The sequence below is a fragment of the Pristis pectinata genome, chromosome 30 (genome assembly GCF_009764475.1).
Source record: "Pristis pectinata isolate sPriPec2 chromosome 30, sPriPec2.1.pri, whole genome shotgun sequence".
Taxonomy (NCBI): domain Eukaryota; kingdom Metazoa; phylum Chordata; class Chondrichthyes; order Rhinopristiformes; family Pristidae; genus Pristis; species Pristis pectinata.
Genome location: NC_067434.1, coordinates 16481506 through 16502180, shown reverse-complemented (window position 1 = coordinate 16502180; position 20675 = coordinate 16481506). Strand labels below are relative to the sequence as shown.

The window sequence follows — 20675 nt, the reverse complement described above, 5'->3', positions numbered from 1 at the left end:
TTGCAGAGATGATTTCAGAAGTGGATTGAATTTCATTTATATCTTGTAGCTTTTTAATCAATGTCTTTTCACCGTTGCACAGACATAACCTGGGACTATCCCACAGATTTCGGTTATTGGGTGATTAGACTGAAATTTTCAGGGTATTCATTAGAACTACTAGGGTATTCAGAGAGAAGCTATTTTCACTGGCTGGGGACAAGAGGTCAATGTCTAAAAATTGGAGTCAAGCCTTAAAGGAGTGAAGTTAAGAAATACACAGAGTTTTGGAAACCTCTTTCAAAAAGACAATTGATTATTTTTAAAGATGAGACTGAAAGCTATTTGTCAAGGAAAATGAAGGAAAAGGGGGAAATAGGTGGGTATATGGAGTTAGCCTTGATCTCAGTGTATGATAGAAAAGGCTTAAGGGGCTGAATAGCCTCTCCCTGTTCTTAATCCTCCAAGTGCAGGGCATTACTATTGTAACTGCCTCTCAAGATGTCTTATATTCAAGATGGCGCTGGAGTCTGGGGACTCTTTGCGAGCTGTCCCCACAGATCCTCTCATTGCATTGACTACAATCGTTCTACTCTTTTAAATCTCAATTCTAAGACTGTCGGCCTTTGCACTTTATTTGTTTACTCACACTGCACTTTCCCTGCAGCTATATAGCAACACTATATTCTGCATTCTGTTTTCTTTTTACAACCTCAATGTACCTACGTATGGCATGATCTGTCTAGATGAAGACAGATCATCTGCGAGAGAAGGAGGGTGAGAGGAGATGTGATAGAAGTGTACAAAATATTAAGAGGAATAGATAGAGTAGACAGCCAGCACCTTTTTCCCAGGGCACCAATGCTCAATATAAGAAGGCATGGCTTTAATGTAATGGGTGGGAAGTTCAAGGGAGATATCAGAGGAAGGTTTTTTTACCCAGAGAGTGGTTGGGGCATGGAATAGGCTGCCTGGGGTGGTGGTGGAGGCAGGTACATTGGTCAAATTCAAGAGATTACTAGATAAGTATATGGAGGAATTTAAAATAGAGGGATATGTGGGAGGAAGGGGTTAGATAGTCTTAGGCAAGGTTTAAAGGTTGGCAAAACATTGTGGGCCGAAGGGCCTGTATTGTGCTGTACTGTTCTATGATTCTATGATGACACACAAAATTTTTCCACTGTATCTCAGTACGTGACAATAATAAATCAATACCAATCTCTCTGACATTAATTAGTGACCATTTTACTATTTTTCTCACCTAATTGTTGGATTAAATGTGTCCTCACCTGCTGCTTTCCAACCTAGTCTATGTTCATGTACTGCTGACCAACAGAGTATGGTAACAAGTTCTAGTTAAAAGCACTCCTGGGATTCAAACCCACAAACTCATATTTACTAAGTTGGTGCTGAAGCCAACTTGCCACAACTCCCACTGTTCATTTCTCACACTCCTCTATGGACACAAGCATTTTTTTTCTGATTCAAGCTCTGAGGTCAGTTTTATCTCAGAAAAATAAAAAAGCATGGGAAGGAAGAAAAGATTTGTCAAGGAAATGAACAAATCAAATTACTGAAGTAATTAACTAGAGTGGCTGTCACTTGCAGCATCTCATACTAACCCATCAATGTACTGTGGTTGTAAAGGAACTGGAAGTCAGTCTGCCCATTGCAGGCACATCACAGAAACAGTACACCATGGAAACAGGCTCTCTGGTCCACCATGCCGACCTATTTACGTTAGTCCCATCATCTCCTTCCAGATTCTACACTCACCTACACACTAGGGGCAATTTATAGTGGCCAACTAACCTGTATATTTCCTGCGAGGGAACTGAAGCACCCAGAGGAAACCCAAACTGTCACAGGGCGAACATGCAAACTCCACACAGACAGCACAGGAGGCCAGGACTGAACCCAGGTCACTGGAGCTGTGAGGCAGCAGCTCAACTAGCTGTGCCTCTGTGCTTTGGTTTAACCCCTTGGATAACAGATGGCATATTCATTGTGCTTTGCTTTAGATATACTGCAAGATCCAACATTTCTCACATCGCTGTTATAGCAGAAAGCTTTCTGAAGAAGTGTGCAGTAGCAGAAGTTACCAGCAGTGCCACTCGTAGCCTCACATCTTTATCCTAAATCTTTTGCATTTTATCTACTCACTCTAGCTCCTTCATTCACTGGAAAGTGTCCTGTTTCTGTCTACGCTTGACCAAACACGTATATAATTTTAAACACATCTCTATCACCGTCACTTTGCTCATCCCATCGTGCCTGCAGTGTGTGTCATCTACAACTTGATTTCTTTGATAGCACCTCCCAAAAATGGGAATGCCACCATTGCAGGCTCCTCTCTAATGAAACACACCATCCTGACTTGGAAATATATTGCTGTTGTGTCATCAATGTTGGACCCAAATCCTGGAATACCCTTCCTTGCATTACCCGGAGCAACTCTGCCACACTTTCACAAAGTCAATTTGGGATGGACACTAAATGTTTGTGAATCCTTCATTCTGTAGACAAAGAACAAATCTATCTCATTGTTTTTGCTTTTATTGAGAAAAGACCCAATTTCTTCAATTTTTTTCTGAATTTGTAATTTTCCATTTGCATGAAACACCTCAATAAGATTGTGCTCTGGCCTTTCCATTGCCTCAATATCAGCTACTCAAAATGAAGCAAATATTTCACATTAATCCATCTCACCTCATGAAGACAGGTGAGACATCAAGATATGAGGAAGACCACATGAATATAAACAGATAATTCAGTGGTTAAACACAGTGATAATTTTTTTACATGCTTTCATGCCCGATTTTCCTAAATAATTGCAAAGAAAGAATTGATATTGAGGGATTGTAATAATTTTGAATCTGCTGGTGGTTCTTTGTGAACCTGTAGGTGGAGCTCTTCCATTACAAGGACAAGTCAACACGAATTGGTTCAATATTTCACTATCTTCTTGAAAATAAAGTGAAGTTGGAGTCAGTCAGGCAATGGGTACATGTGATGTTCAGATAAGTTTTTTTAACCTCCATCTACTTTGAAAAAAATTCAGTGAATGTGGACTGCAAGTACAGTCATTAACACACAAAGAAATTGCTCTGGTATATAGGAACTGCTCGGACATCCTTGCTTAAAAGCATTACAACGGTATTCAAAGAGTTGTCTGAAGTGCACCATGCCATTAGAAGCTGTAAATTGAAGACCATCTGTCTGTTCGCTCTCTCCCCACTCACACACAATTGCCAGTTATGCTTGAGTTTCTGTTTTAACAGGGCTTGCACACAGATTCAAGTCAATGCATTATTCTAAATACAGATCCCACCTGCACTCTCCTGGTAACCTATCATTTTCTCTCTCTCTCCAAATTGTTATTCCCTTTCAAAATGCAATGCACTGGAGAAGCTTTTATATGCCAGAGGTACTTTAGCCCTTTTACTTGCAAGATGACAACTTCCACATTTCCAAGTTATACTTAAACGCCAGACTCTAATGAAGATACATTTGGAGAAAAGATTGGGTTTAAAACTGCTTTATTGGTTCTATTGGATGCTGAAGACCTGACCCAATTCAAACCAGAGTGTGCTACTGGGATTCCACAAAATCCCTCTCAGGTTTGCAAGTGGTAATCCACAGAGTCCGACTACACTGGCAAACAAAGCCCATGTAATGAGAAAATGGATGTTGGAAGGTTCAGCTTAACAATCACTGAGGAACCATCTCGGGGAAATGACAGTTTGCATGTGCTCTGATTCTGCCAGTCTTGTCCACTCTCTACTTCCTTGTCTGGTTCCAGTTGCTGATACCAAATTGGTCAGCTTGAGAAGGGTTCTCGGGCTGAGGAAACAGGAGTAAATTGGCCACTAGTAAATTGCTTTTAGTGTGTTGGTGAGTGGTGAGGTCAGTGGGAATTGAGGGGAAAACAGAGAAAAATAAATTAGATCAATGTAGGTTTACTGTAAAAGAAATGGGTACCCAATGGTTGGCATGGACTCAGTGAGCCAAAGGGCCTGTTTCAGTGCTGTATGAATCCATGAGCCCTTTTCTGTGATAAGTAACACAATTGGTAGTGCTGTTGGCCAAGGCAACCTGCAGCTGAGGAACACACTGGTGGATTATAGCTCTGGCCACCACGCAGACTTGGTCTCACTGCCCAAGACTGACTGATCTTAGCAACCAGACTGGTTGGGTGGGGGGGGGGGGGGGCGGTAAATTCCTGTTCCTGATGCACAGAAACAGCGGATATTTTCTAAGCACCACAAGAAGTTCAGCTACATTTTCAAAAGTCATTATCCAGGCACAAGTGTCTTTAATTAGGCACCTAAAGACGACATGAAGTGAAGGATCAGCCATGATCATATTGAATGGCGGAGCAGACTTGAGGGGCCAATTAGCCTACTCTTGCTCCAAATATGTATAAGAAACCTAATCCCAAATCAACACAATATCTTCAGAAAAGAGAGATGAGAGGAGAGGGAGAGAGGAATGTCTGTCTGCTCTCCCAGAACACAAACGATCACCATTCCTGCAGCCCTCCATCCTAACTTTTCCATCTCAGTCTGAGGGCAACTGACTGCTGCATGAGACTGAAAACTCTTGAGAAGTCATCACATCACTACGTCGCTTCAACACACTGGAACCCCAGCTCAGCCCCTTGCTATCTTTACAACATGCAAAACAAGGCTCAGTTGAAAAGGTGGCGAAGAAGCCCCGGTCAGTTACGATCAAGTACTGTGATAAGTGCATAAAATAACTGCCTACGTGCTTGCCCGAAAACACTATAACCACATTCAGAGAGTGGTATCGAAGAGTTTACTTGAAGAAGTGCAAGAGGGGTCATATGGGACTCATGTTACAACTGTATAAAGCTTTGGTGAGCCCACACTTGGAGTACAGTGTGCAGTTCTGGTCGCCTCGCTATAGGAAGGACGTCATTAAGCTGGAAAGGGTACAGAAAAGACTCACAAGGATGTTACCAGGTCTGGAGGGCATGAGTTATAAGGAGAGACTGGATAGGCTGGGGCTTTCTTCCCTGGAGCATAGAAGGCTGAGGGGTAACCTTGTACATAAAATCAGGAGGGACACAGATAAGGTGAATGGTCACAGTCTATTTCCCTGGATAGGGCAGTCTAAAACTAGCAATCAGAGAGGGGAGAAATTTAAAGGGGACCCGAGCAGCAATTTTTTCCACACAGAGGGCGGTGGGTATGTGGAACGAGCTGCAAGTGAAAGTGGTTGAGGTGGGCACAATTACATTTCAAAGACATTTGGACAGGTACATGGATAGGAAAGGTTTCAAGGGATATGGGCCAAACGCAGGCAAATGGGACTAGCTCAGGTAAGCAACTTGGTTGGCTTGGACGAGCTGGGCTGGAGGTTCTGTTTCTGTGCTGTATAACTCTTTGACTTGATACAGGTATGTGGGATGATGTGCTTGGTCCCTGCTGCGGCTGACAGCACCCAGCTGACAGAAATAACAGAGGTTCACATACACACCCACACACACAAAACTCTGCCCATTCCAGCAAGGTTGCAGTCAGCTCCACTGAAAAATATTATTTATTTGAAAACTGGATTGTGTCTGTTCAGTAATGTGTGCTGAAACCAAGACTGTTCTAAATTCATATTCTGATACCATCCCTCTCATTGCCCCAATATTCATTTACTGTGCTAATTTATTCCCTTAATATTTTCTCTCTCTCATTCTCCTGCTATAATCACTCTGAACCCATCACAAGCCAGTCGTAATTCATTCTCCAACACTGCCACATTCTCTCTCTCCCACTGCTCTGTCATCCTTTCATTTAATCTCCATCCTTCTCTCTCCTGCCGACACCTCCTGTTTGCCTGTTGCAGTCCTTACACCAGTGGTTCCTCAGCCTGTGTGGGTTTCACACACCTTCATTATTTATCACACTAAGAACATGCTCTCCAGGGCAAGAATATTTCAGCTGTTTCACTGATGTTACTGGTATCAGGTTGCAGAGTGTTTGAGAGGCAGTCTCATAGTTATACACATAATCAAGCAGTAAAATAAATTATTTATCTTTCAGTTTTGCTCCATCTTTTATCAGTTTTCTCTTCTCTGTACCACTTCTTTCTTAAGTTTGCACTGCATTTTAATTTGTGAACCATTGTACCCAAATCTATTTCACTTTGCTAGCAGCATGATAAGGTTTAGTTACTTTTTGTTGTGTTCCTATGTGTCTTCCAACAACACATTAATGCTGTACTGTCAACTGTGCTGAGAAGGACCTGGGAAGTATTCCCCCGAGCAGAGGAGCAGTGGATGGGATAGGGAGAGACCCCTCTGTAGATAAAACCAGGGGACATAGATTTTGGGGAAGGGATTTAGAAGGGGTCTGAGGGGGACCTTTTCCCACCCAGAGAGTGGTGAGTACCTGGAATGGAGTGCCTGAGATAGAGGGGTGGAAGCAGGGTTGCTGACAGCATTTATGAAGGTTCTAGCTGACCACTTGAATTGCTTAGGCATGGAAGGCTATGGGCCAAGTACTGGAAGACAGGACTAATACCAATGGGTGTTCACTGGTCATCATGGACATGGTGGACTGAATGGCCTGTTTCCACGCCATATGACTTCACTATTAATCTTTTGGGCCAATGTTTGAATGAGGATTAAACAATGGTCTGGTGTTTCTGTAAGCAGAGACAATTCTTTTATATTTCCTTATGAAGGCATGGCAGTGTAGTGGTTAGCGTAATGCTTTACAGCGCCAGTGACCCGGGTTCAATTCCCGCCGCTGTCTGTAAGGAATTTGTACGTTCTCCCCGTGTCTGCGTGGGTTTCCTCCGGGTGCTCCGGTTTCCTCCCACGTTCCAAAGACATACAGGTTAGGATCTGTGGGCATACTATGTTGGCGCCGGAAGCGTGGGGACACTTGCGGGCCACCTCCAGAACACTCTACGCAAACGATGTATTTCACTGTGTGTTTCGATGTCCGTGTGACTAATAAAGATATCTTATATCATGACACAGGAGGCAGCGATTTGGGCCACTGAGGATTTGGGCCACTGAGTTTTCATTGGTTCTCAGAACAATACCATTCTCCCACCTGTAATCTGTTCTCTCTCGCATGTCTATTAGTTCCACCCCAATTCTCCCCTACCACCCAAGGACACTGGGGATAATTTAGAATAACTGATTATCCTACCAACCAGCACATCTTTGGGATGTGAGAGGAAACCTGAGCATCCTGGAGAAACCCACACAAGTCACAGGCAGAATGTGGAAACTCCACAAAGCACCACAGGTCAGGATCGAACTGGGGTTGTGAAGGAACAGAACTAAAAATTGATGGCACTTGCCCATCCTCGGAGGAGGGTGCTCACAAAGATTGGGTGATCTCTGTGGCATGGACTTCCCTTTTTTTGATGCCATCAGCTGTCAGTTCAAAGAGATTCTTGGGGTCCAATGACAGAGATGTCATCAACCAATCACTTCAAAGAATTCTCACAGGCAGCAAACCAGGAAGGAAGGGGTACAGTTTATAAGCTAATATTTTAAACCTTATACAAATGAAAATAAAGAGAGGAGCACATAAATCAGATCAAGATGCAAGCTGAAATAAAAATTAAAATCTATTACAATTTTAAATACTTATGTCAAGGAATTACAATTCACATACTTAAATTAGCTTTATTAAGGGTCAAAAACTTGATAAGAAGTAACTACAGCTTGGTACATCATCAGGATAAAGTTACACTTCATGCAACAAAGCACAACACTTCAGGGTATTTTATGCCATGACAAACTGGATAAATAATTGATATTTTCATCAAATCAATAATGTCCTTGATTGTAGTGGAGAGGTTGTGGAACAGTATAGATTGTGAAGGAGCACCAAAACACTAGCAACAACTTAGAGATATCAGTAGTAAACCTATTGTGTGTGGAAACCTCATAGATCCTGTTAACATTTGTAGGCAGGGTATGTTGTATATAGTGTATCCAGAGGTCTGGACTATTAAACTAGAGGCATGAATTAAAATCCCACTGTGGCTACTGACAGATTTAAGGCCAAGTAATTAAATAAATTTAGAATGGTCATGACAGCCAGAAAATTATTTACTTTGTTTAAACTTCAACTGGTTCACTTGCGTCCTCTCAGGAAAGGAATCTACTATCCTTGACTTATACGTAACTTAGGACACACAGCAATGTTGTTGACTGTTGACTGCACCCTAAGATGGTATGGCAATCTGCCTGCCATAGTGGATGGCCAATTAATGCTGGTCTTGGCAACGATGTTCCCATCTTATGGGCAAATGAACAAAACTGAAGAAGACTTAAAGTTATAAACGTCAGGAGGTCCCAAGGAGTAAAACTCCAATAATCTGACATCCGATTGTTTGGAAATTCTGACTGTATGGCATCTTGCTCTCTTAGTCCAGAACGTGACCGGAAGTCCAGACTGCAAGTGGGTTTGTGTGGTTGTATTCAGGGGACCTGAACACCAGGGGTCAGGAACATGGGTAGGGGTCTGCAGCCAGAGCAGGGATCTGGAGTGTTTGCATATTTCCTGCTCCCTTTAAGTTCATCAGATTCACTGGAAAATTTATTAAACTACTGTGTAACATGTAAAAAGGTAAAATAAAGGTGCATTTGGTATTAAAAGGAGTAACAGCCAATAGATTGGAAAATCTGTCTGTCCAGCACTACCGAAGTTCCAAAGTGCCAGATAATTGCAGTTTTATCAGTACAAGTTATTGCCAGTTTTGGATAGACTGAAGGAATTGGTTAGTGGCTCCGTTAGGAAGAAAAGAAACTTGTAATTATATTGTGACTTTCAAAAACCAAATGGCTCTTTACACGCTAACAAGTATTTTGTAATTAGACACTATAGGAAAGGCAACAGCCAAGTTGCACACATCAAGAGTTAACGTTATGACCAGACTGTGAGCTTTAGTGATGTTGGTTTAGGGATACATACTGGCTGGGATACTCAGCAGAAATCCCCAACCAATCTTCGGGACTAGTGCCAAGGCATCATTTACATCCACTCAAGAGATCGATGCAGCCATGGTGAGAGTCTGTATTCAAAATATAGCACCTCTGACAGTGTAGGACTCCTGGAAACTTCAACGATTGTAGTGTTATATACCAAAAGCTGGGAAGCAGGATTAACATAGACGGGGTGGGCCAAATGGTCTCCTGTGCTATAAATTTCTATGATTTCTCAGCACTTCAGCCTAGATGATTTTGTTTAAGTTCCTGGAGTGGGATTTGAACCCCAGTACCCAAGATTCAAGAGCCATAATTTCCACTTAAATTATTATTTACCTTAGATTTCAGGCACAGCAAAATGCAGATTTAGCAACTACTGTTTATTAATAAACTAAGACATATAACTTTAACAATAAGAGCAGTTATGAGCAAAGAACAAACTGCTGGAGGAATAGTCGTAATGCAGGATCTCGACCTGAAACATCGACCATCCCTTTGCCTCCACAGATGCTGCTTGACCTGCAGAGTTCCTCCAGCAGTTTCTTTCTTCTTCTCCAGGCTCCACCATCAGCAATCTCTTACATAAGAACATAAGAAATAGCAGGAGTAGACCATCTGGCCCGTCGAGCCTGCTCCACCATTCAATAAGATCATGGCTGATCTGGCCATGGACTCAGATCCACCTACCTGCCTTTTCCCCATAACCCTTAATTCTCGTACTATGCAAAAATCTATCTGTGTCTTAAATATATTTAATGAGGTAGCCTCTACTGCTTCCCTGGGCAGAGAATTCCATAGATTCACTACTCTTTGGGAAAAGAGGTTTCTCCTCATCTCCATCCTAAATCTATTGCCCCGAATCTTGAGGCGATGTCCCCTCGTTCTATTTTCACCTACCAGTGGAAACGACCTTCCTGCCTCTATCTTATCTATCATTTTATATATTTCTATAAGATCCCCCCTCATTCTTCTGAATTCTGAATTCCAGTGAATTCTCAGGCAACTCAATCTCTCCTCATAGGTAACCTCCTCATCTCCGGAATCAACTTGGTGAACCTCCTCTGCACTGCTTCCAAAGCCAGTATATCCATCCTCAAGTAATGGGACCAGAAATGCACAAAGTATTCCAGGTGCAGCCTCACAAGAACCCTTGTGCCTTCAAGAGTTGTCAAAAGATGCTTTACAAAAATGGCAAGGCAGATGAATAGGAGAGTTCAGAGGGGTGAAAGGAAGATGCTTTTAACATGGATAGGAGAGAGAAAGAAATTTTTAGTTCCACACAGTTGGAATAAGGCGGCACAATCACAATGCTGGTGCAGGAACGGCAGAATCAATGCAGAACAAAGTCAATGAAGATTTTCAGACAAGCCATTTATATAAAGTGCAAGTGAATTATTTTGCTCAAACAGTTTGAAAAATTCCCCAATCTGGTTTTATCTCAGTTTATCCAAAAACACACGTAACACCCTTCCTTAAATAGCGAGACCATTACTGTATACAGTACTTGAGATGTGGTCTCACTAATACCCTGTATAATTGAAGCATAACCTTGCTACTTTTGCATTTAATTCCCCTTGTAGTGAATGGTGACATTCTGCGAGCTTTTATAATTACTTGCTCTATCTGTATACGAACATTTTGTGAATGACACAGTTATCCAGATTCCTCTGCATTTCACAGCGATGCGATCTTTCAACATTTACATACCCAAGAACACAAGAAAATAGCAGATGCAGACCACCTGGATCCTCAAGTCTGCCCCACCATTCACAATATGATCATGGCTGATCCACCCCAGACCTGAACTTCTCCTCTGCGCCAGGTCTCCATGGCCCACAATCCCTTGATCTTTCAAAAAAAATTATCCAGCATCACTTTAAATACTTCCATGCACTCTCGTTCAAGACTTTCCCACTGGTGAAAACATCTCGACATTCACCCTGTCACACGCCCTTTGGACCTTATATGTTTCAATCAGATCACACATCATTCTTCCAAGGAATATAGACCCAACTGGTTGGTCTCCCTTGACAGGGCAATCGCTCATCCCAGAAATTAGACTTGTGAATCTCTTTGGACTGCTTCCAGTGCTACTGTGTGTGTGCTTGGGTAAGGGGGATTTTGCATAGTACTCCAGGGTGACTGCACCAACAAGCTGCACAATTGTAACAAAAACTTCTCCATTTCTACCTCGAATCCCTTTTCAACAATGGCCAATATACCATTTGCCTTCTTACTTTTCATGTTTTCCCACATTACATCCCATTTGCCACATCTTTTCCCACTTATTTATCCTCTCTAGATCCCTTTGGAGTCTCCCTGTGTCCTCTTCACAACTTAGTTTCGTATCTACTTTTCAGTCACCAGCAAATTTATTAACTTTACCTTCAATGCCTTCATTCAACTCATTTATATAAATTTTAAGTTGAGTCCCCAGTGCCAGACCCTGCGGCACACCCATCATTATACCTTGCCAACCAGAAAATGACCTATTTATGCTTAGTCTCTGTTTCCAGTGAACCAGCCAATCTTCTATCCATGCCAATGTTACCTCCCACACCGAAAGCTTCCTACGCCATCACACATTTAATGCTTACAATGCAGAACAAATTTATTATGCAGCATGCCTTGCTTGCTTTGTGAAAGAATTACTCAATCTGTCTTATTCCCCTGCTCTTTCCTCACATTACAACAGAGACTATGCTTCGAAAAATATTTCATTCACTGTGAAGTTTGTTTAGACAGTATGAGACCGTGAAAAGCATTGGGGGGTAAAAAAAACTGGGTCCTTTACTTCAGTGTAAAACAAACTGTCAATTTGCAATCTCTTATTCTACACGTTGCACAAAATCAAACTGTAAAAAGCTTATCCATGTGAAATGCTAGCCTGCATGCTTGCTTTTTATATTCACTTTCAGATGCCCAATACAGATAAGTACCAACCAGAATGCAATACAAGAATCATATCAGGAATGTTAAACCTCTCCGCCCCCACCAGAAAGCTGCAAGCCAGAGGAACTAATGACAGCCTTTAAGCAGCCATAATATAAATTAATGATGTGATGCTTCATTTATTATATGGGAGTATTCCAGGAAGGCACATTGCATGCTGGATGCCAGTTAAATACCAGTTTTTACTTCCACTGACGCCTATCTCCTTTCTAATTCTTAATGGAAATTGGAAGTGACACACAGTTACCATGGAAACTCCTCAAACAGCCCCAGATCCAGAATGCTGGAGCAGGAATGTCAAAGTATATGTAGATGTCCAGATAAAAGAACCACTTAATTCTTTAAGGTGAATTAAACCAGCTTTTCTATTGATGTATGCTTTGCAAGCTGGGATATTTATTAAGAGTCTGATTAATACTAAAAAAAATAAAATTCCAGAACTCTAGCCATTAAAAACAAATCCCCTGGTTGAAAAGTTAAACACGAAGAGATCTACATTGCCTCGGTATTCCTGAAATGGAAGAGAGTGCAATGAAAATGAAATATTGTAATTTTTTTGAAATGGAGAAGACTCAAAAGCTTCGAAATCAGTGACTGTTTCAGTCGCTTGACGAGTCCACCCACATTCAATAAAGCTTAAAATCTTTCTGATTTTATTGCTTGTTTGTGGGATCCTTCTCCTTAGGGTTAAGTGTCATAATTATTCCAAAATTTCAAGTGAACATCTGCAACACCTCTTTGTTGCATGAGTAGTTCTCATTTGCTCATTTACCATCAAGATCTGAAGTCACAATTACTGACATTTGTTAATGCTTATTATAATAAATTGGCATATGCAAAGATTGTGGTAGATTTGCATGATTTTAACCAAATCCTGATTAACCTGCTGATAGAGGTAAATTAAGTTGCTAATGTGCACTAATGGTGGCCTCTCTACTGTCAGATAACTAGAGCCAATCACCTCCTGGAGACCTGCCAAACACCTTAACCTTCAAGTCGGCACATCATTGCCGGGTCTGCTATTGGTGCAGAAATCTGTGACCTTGTTCACATGGCATCATATAGCACAGAAGGAGGCCATTCAGCCGACCATCCATAAGAGAGCTCTGCTTACCTTCCTTTATCCCCATTGTCCTGCAAATATTTCCTTCTCAAAGAAAGAGGAGACAATGCAGGAGGACAAAGAAAGGCAATAAGGACTAAATGATAGCAGCAAACAATCTGCTGGAGGAACTCCAGTTCACCACCTTCTCCTTACAGCTTTCTCTCCTTGTCCTATGCTCCATCATCTCCACAGTGCATCCTGGTCCTCTCTCTTTCTCTCCTACACCTCTGGACCTCGCTTTCCCAAATGTGCCAGCAGTCCACAATTCTTCTTCGTCCTCCGCCGGATCCATTCCTTCAACCAGCGCTCTTTGTGTTCCTGACTTCCACAAGGATCATAAACTCGCCTGCCTCCAGGTTGGCGAAGATCCATCCGGACTTCCTCGCTCTCCTACCTGACTCCAGCCTGCCGAAGATCCATTCAGTCCTGATGCAGGGTTTTGACCCGAAACATCGACAATTTCTTTCCTCCCACAGATGCTGCTTGACCTGCTGAGTTCCTCCAGCAGATTGTTTGTTGCTCCAGATTCCAGCATCTGCAGTCTCTTGTGTCTCCCTTCTCTGCTGGAGGAACTCAGCAGGTCAAGCAGCATCGGTGGGGAGGAAAGGAACTGTCGATGTTTCGGCTGGTAATTTTGCATCAGGACTGAGAGTGGAGAGGGGAGATGGCCAGTATCAAGAGGAGAAGGGGAGCGGTGAGACAGGAGTCTGAGGTACCTTCCTCTTATATTGGCCATCTCCCCTTTCCACTCTTAGTCCTGATGCAGGGTTCCAACTTGAAACGTCAACTATTCCTTTGCCTCCACGGATGTCGTTCGACCCGCTGAGTTCTTGTAGCAGACTGTTTGTTGCTCCAGATTCCAGCACCTGCAATTTATTGTGTCTCTAAGGACTAAATGATACAGTTCTAAAGAATCTACAGGAACAAAAGGTGCTAGGTATGTACCTATGTGCATCAATCTTTGAACATTGAGAGAACAGTTCAAGCATGTGGGAGCCTATGCTACATAAATGAAGGATAAAAGCAGGGAGGTTATGTTGAATCTTTATAACATACTGGTTAGGCCACAACTTGATACTGGATCCGATTCTGTTCAACACATGAGGTAAAGTTTGATGAATGGAATGCAGAATGCTTCATGGAATGAGGGATTTTAGGTGCACAGTAAGACTGGTGAAACTGCGGTTGCTCTTGGTGCAAAGAAGATTGAGGGGGGTACACAAGATTGGAATGGGTTCTTAGTCTCAGTGTCATGCAGCACAGAAATAGACCCTTCAGCTCAACAACTCCATGCCAACCAAGATGTCTTCCTGAGTAGATCCCATATGCCTGTGTTTGGCCCATGTCCCTCTAAACCTTTCCTATCCACGTACCTGTCCAAAAATCTTTTAAATATTGTAATTGTACCCGCCTCTGCCACTTCCTCTGGCACCACCCTCTGTGTGGAAGAACTTGCCGTTTAAATCGCTCCCCTCTCACCTTAAATCTATGCCAACTAGTTTAGGTAGGATAGAGTGCTGTGCTGGTTAACTGATGGTTGAAGGGTTACAGATCTGAAGGGCAAAGGATATAAAGGGAATGCAAGGAGACCATTTTTTTACATGCAAAGAATGTTGTTCCCATGAACCCATGGCCTGTAGAAGTGGGGGAAGCAAGTGGTTAATCAGAGTTTGTGAAAAGTAACTGGATGGGCACTTGAAGGAAAATAACTTACACTGCTAGATGGAAAGAGCAGTGGAAAGATACTGAATAGATTGCACTACAGGGAGCCAAGCATGGACTCCGTGGACTCGATGACTTCCTCCTGTACTTAAATTTATATGATTCTGTTTATTCCATCACTTTGGAAATATAATAACGAAGTTGTATTGACTGCTATTTCAACAGCGACTTTTTAGATCACAACTCACTGCATAAAAAGATTACTAAAACTCTTTCTAGTTCTTCTAATTATCATAAATTTACACCTGATTAACAATATCTATGCTGCCCCTCTGGAGACTATGTTGCAATGGGCTGTTTAAATAAAATGAAGCTGTAATTTCACATCCAAGTTTATCTAGTCTGCCCTTCACTCTGCTATCTTTACCTTTAAGAAGTTGACGGTAATTGGTATGTTATTGTTGCACTTACCAAGGTACAGTGAAAAGCTTTGTTTACATGCCATCCAGACAGATCATTCCATACAGAAATACATTGAAGGAGATTTAAAAGAGTAGAAAAACTGCAATAAATGGAATGAATAGATATATTGAAGCCATCTCAATTTCCTTCGTCACATTGCACCCAGGCCCTCTGGATTCAGAGCTTGAAATTAGTTAGAAAGAGTAAATCTGATTCAGACAGACGTGAAACAGTTGCTGTTCCAATAACCCAGTCCACAAATCATTTTAAAGGCAAGGAGCTGTAATTTTTGATAAATCAAGATGGAATCATAGAGTCATATAGCAGGGAAACAGGCTCCTTGACCCAGCGAGTCCACACCAACCATCCCATTTAAACTAACACATGAATCCCATTTTATTCTGCCAAATTCCCATCAACTCCCCTATATTATATGTCTCACCTACACTAGGGCAGTTAACTTGGGGATGTGGCAGGAAACCAGAGCACCCAGGGAGACCCATGTGGCCACATGGAGAATGTGCAAACTCCACACAGATAGGATGGCACCAGAGGTCAGGGTCGAACCCGCATCCCTGGAGATGGGTTACATATTGTAAACAAATGGGATTTGTTGTTCATTTTGGCAAGTCTCAGTGAAGTTAAACTAATAAATGGCCTAGCATCTTACAGGAAACAATGGCTTCATGATCCAGGCATCAGAGACAGGGTCAGAGACTGCCAAGCAGCAGGATGTCTCCGAGGGAAGGTGGGAGAAGGAGGGATTGCAGGAGAGAATGAGAGATAATAAACAACTTCAGTGGAAATCCCTGCACATCCTGATAATCAAAGCCGGAAGCAGGAGAGCTTGGTTGAATACTGTGCTCCAAACCCATTGAAAGATTTCAGTCAAACTCCCAGCAGGAAGCATTTCTTTTTGAGTGAGATCATCTGCCAGAATGTGGGAACATGACCAAAGCATGTAACCCATCAACTCCTTAACGAAGCAGTCTGCCTTCTTTTAAATCCAAACCTTAGCACTCCTGTTGCAACTCAGAATCAGAATGCAAACTCCCATCATTTTGCACAAATCTCATGTGGTTTACAGTAACAGATTCTGGGAAGGGGTGGGGAAAATATGTTTGAATTAACATTGCTAAAAAGAAATGAAAGGCTTTCATTTCTACAATGCCATACACCATCTCATGAGCACATTACAGCCAATGTTGAATAGTTGTCAATGTTACAATGCAGCAGTGAAAATTATAACAAAAGAGTCCTTTGCAAACTTCCAGCATCACGGAAAAAAAAACCAAATTCAAATCAAATAGCCCTTTATTCAGAGGAATAATGAACTGGTTAGAGAATGAATTAAAACAAAAAGGAGGACCTGAGCTTTTTATTTTTAAGTGATTTAAAATGAAAGGAAAGATGAATAGGTTTCGGTTTGATTTTAGAAGACCGATACTAAGTCAATCCTCCACCCACAATGTTACCGTAATCAATTTAAGATTCAGATAAATTGATGGATTTTGCATTTGACTTTGCAAGTGGAGATACTCAAGTTTTGATTTAAGTGGAACTCAAGCCTACGGACAAATTGTTCTTTTTATCCACTGATAAAACACTGTGCTGCTAATAAATGGTGACCACACAGAATTTGCATCTTGCTTTCAAATGTAGGTAAGTGCCATTTGAAACCTGTCTGTAGACAATTGACTAATCTCATTTGTCTGTGGAAGCGCTGCTCAGGAATGAATGAAAGGTGGAGGAGTAAAAAGTGTTGGGGGGACGTGGGGTAAGAAGACTGAGCCAAGTGTGCAGTTAAATTAAAAAAAGTGAGGAATTTGCCAAGTTGTGCAGTCTGAGTGATTTCAGAAATTTTGAGGCAGTGATGGGATGACTATCAGTGCTAAACCCATTTCCTGGCAGATTGTAAATTAGACTTGCTTCAGCTCACGTGTATGTCTGAATGAAGCCCCAGCATGAATGACAAAATCTACCTCCTCCTTAAAACCAGAGTTAAGGCTGGCCTTTATCACCATGTCTGACAAAGAACAGAGATCCTACACACACATTCCTCTTAAACTGGAGTAAGCAGGTGTCAAGGCACCACACTGGTGCACCTGGTAGAGCTGTTGCTTTACAGCCCCAGTGACCTGAACATGGAACAGTACAGCACAGGAACAGGTCCTTCAGCCCATGCTGCTCTCCTGAACTAATTAAACACTGAACTAAACAAACACTGAACTAAACTAATCCCTTCTGCCTGCACAATGTCCACATCCCTCCATTGTTTACACATTGATATGCCTATCTAAGAGACTCTTAAACGCCTCTATCGTATTTGCCTCCACTAGCACCCCTGGCAGCGCATTCCAGACACCCACCACTCACTGTGTAAAAATACATGCCCGCACATCTCTTTGAACTTGCTCCCTTAAAATGTATGCCCCCTTAAATGTATTAAGCATTTTGACCGTGGGGTAAAGAAACTGGCTGTCTACTCTATCTATGCCTCTCATAATCTTAGAAACTTCTGTCAGATTTCCCTTCCGCCTCTGCCACTCCAGAGAAACAACCCAAGTTTGTCCAACCTCTCATCATAGCACATGCCCTCTAATCCAAGCAGCACCCTGGTAAACCTCCTGTACCTTCTCCAAAGCCTCCACATCCTTCCTCAAATCTTGACCTCCAGTGCTGTTCATGCAGAGTATGCACCTTTCTCTCTGTGACCACATGTATTTCCTCCAAGTACTTGGGCATCCTCCCACATCCCAAAGACATGCAGGTTGGTAGGTTAATTGGCCACTGTAAAGTGCCTCCAGTATGTAGGTGAATGGTGGAATCTCAGGGCTGTTAATGGGAATGTGGAGAAAATAAAGGAAAGATCTGTTGGGGAATGGGATTGCTCAGTGAGCCAGCACGGACTCAGTGGACCGAACGGCTGCCTTCTACCTCATAAGGAAATATGAAAAGTCATGAAACAGCTTCATCTCACAGCTTGCAGAACTAATGCTCAGATATTGCACAGCACCCATGGGTGTTGGAACTGTGATTCAGTTGTCCCCTTAGAGATTGAAAGTCACTGCATCTCATCAAGTGATATTTCCCAATTACTGAAACTAAACAATTTCAATGAATAGCAAAAAAAAGCCAAACACTTCCAAATGAACTAAAAATAAAACCCAAATAATTCAACTCTGAAATACAAGTCACTGGCTGAAGTTCAATCACATCGTATCAACCATGGATAAGTTGGCAGCACACTTGCCTTCAAGTAAACACTGCTGTGTGTGAGAGACTCACTCACTGAGGGAGATCTGGACTACTAGAGGTTTCATCAGTCGGATAGTTTTACTATTAGTACGTGGACATTGCTTGCAGTGCTGGCTCTCAATGTCCTAATTACCTTGGATAGAGAAAGAGTTATAGAGTGGGTCTAGCGTCTAGCGTCACACTCAGCAGACCAGGAGGCTGATCTCATTCCTGTTGGGCAGCCATCAACCAGATGGGTTTTTAAACGATAAACTGATAGTTAACATTGCAAGGAATAGCTTTCTCTTAAAAGGTTTCAGATTTTTATTTAACTACTTGAAGGTAAATTCTCCAACTGTTCTGATGGGATTTAAACTCTCATCTCTGGATCAATGCTTGCTGCTATTCTAGAGACCTAACAAACTCCATCCACTGCACCACTCCCTGCAGGTGTGACAGATATAAACAATTCCACAGCCCAATTGTGAGGAAGAGCAGGGGATTCCTGTCCAATATCTAGCACTCGTGCAACACCACTAAAAACAGATTATCTGGTCATCATCACATTCCTGGTTGTGGGATCTTGCTGTGCACAGATTAACTGCTATGGTTCTGACAGCTAAGTGCTTCATTGGTGGTAAAGGACTTAATGATGTCCAGAAAGGCACTACAGAATTGCAAATCTTTATTTTCTGTGTCTGGTCTTTAGCCTACACTACCAATAACACCAAGAGGACCAACAACTAGGGTAACATGAGAATAAACAGAAACCAAGCACAGGACCTCAAAGGAGAGTTGCTATCAACATCTAAAGCAGAGCTGAGAGTGATGCACCCATTCAGAATCTAAAGCAGCAGAATGCTTCAGAACAGATGGAAGCAACATTAATTTAGCTATTAGATAAAATGGTAGCCAAGTGTCAATTCAGAGGCTTGGGAAACATGAGCTCAAAACTACAACAGAAGAGTTTAAATTCTGCTACTTCAACCAATAAGCTGGATTCAGTAACAATATCAGTTATAGAGTCTTAGGAGTAATACAGCATGAAAACAGGCCCTTTGGCCCAACTCGTCCATGGTGCCCACCAAGCTCATCCCATTTGCCCGCATTTGGTCCATATCCCTCCAAACCTCTCCTATCCATGTACTTATCCAAATGTCTTTTAAATGTTATTATTGTACCTGCCTCAACCACCTCCTCTGGCAGCTCATTCCCAAAAACGCACCACCCTCTATCTGCAGAAGTTGCCCCTCAAGTCCCTTTTTAACTCTTTCACCTCTCACCTTAAACCTATACCCTCTAGTTTTTAGTTCCCCTTCCCTGGAAAATAAGGAAGGAAGAAAATAAGGACAAGAATTGAGGATATCAGCCACAGTCTGACTGGCGTAGCAATAACTGCAGATGGAGTTCTCTCTCGTTTACCATGTGTAGTATGCAGTTACTTCTTCCCTGGCCTCTCAAACAGTTCCATGTGTACCGGGTTTCTGCGATCAAGGCCTGTTTTCACAGGGCATACTTTGTAACGTTGGCCACTGAGTAAGAGTTGCTAAACGATTAGACTGGCGTAAAAACTCACCTTTTTCACTGATGCACTTTAGTGAAGGAAACCTCAGCCAGCTCAGAGATCGATAGATTTTTACACATGAACAAAATCAAGGGATATGGGGTTAGTGCAGGAAAGTGGCGCTGAGGTAAAAGATCAGCCTTGATCTTATTGAATGGCACAGCAGGCACGAGGACGGAATTGCCCACTCCTGCTTCTACTTGTTATGCTCTTACTTCTGTCCAATATGTGACTCCAGACCCTACAGCAGTGTCGATGGTTCTTTACTGCTTCTGAAATGCCCTAACAAAGGGGAAATGGGGAATGGGCATTGAGTCTATAAAGTAATTGAATAAATATGTAATTAACTACACTGGCCAATTAACTGATCAACCCACAAGTTTTTGGGATATAGGAGGAAACTGAAGCCCCCAGGGGAAAGCCACTTGGCCACACGGACAATGTGCAAATTCCACACAGACAGCACCGGAGGTCAGGATTGAACCTGGGTCACTGGAGCTGTGAGGCAGCAGCTCTCCTAGCTGCACCACTGTGCCATTCAACATTAAATAGATGCACACTTTGTTTTAAAAAGAGCCCTTACGACTTTTTTCCCCCCTGCTGTTGCTGTGGAGACGGGCAAATCCTTGGTAACTCCGGGACATTCCCAGAGAGTTGGCAACCCCTCTGCTCAGCTAATCCCACCTAGACTTGCTCAGGCAGTGGCTGCAGCTCTGGAATATTCCATCCCACAGGAATTAAGG

General features: G+C 42.4%; 1 protein-coding gene across 1 annotated transcript in view; it reads right to left on the bottom strand.

Moving 5' to 3' along the window:
* cdh23 (cadherin-related 23) overlaps positions 1 to 20675 on the bottom strand; it is a 710459-nt gene that overhangs the window by 214033 nt on the left and 475751 nt on the right.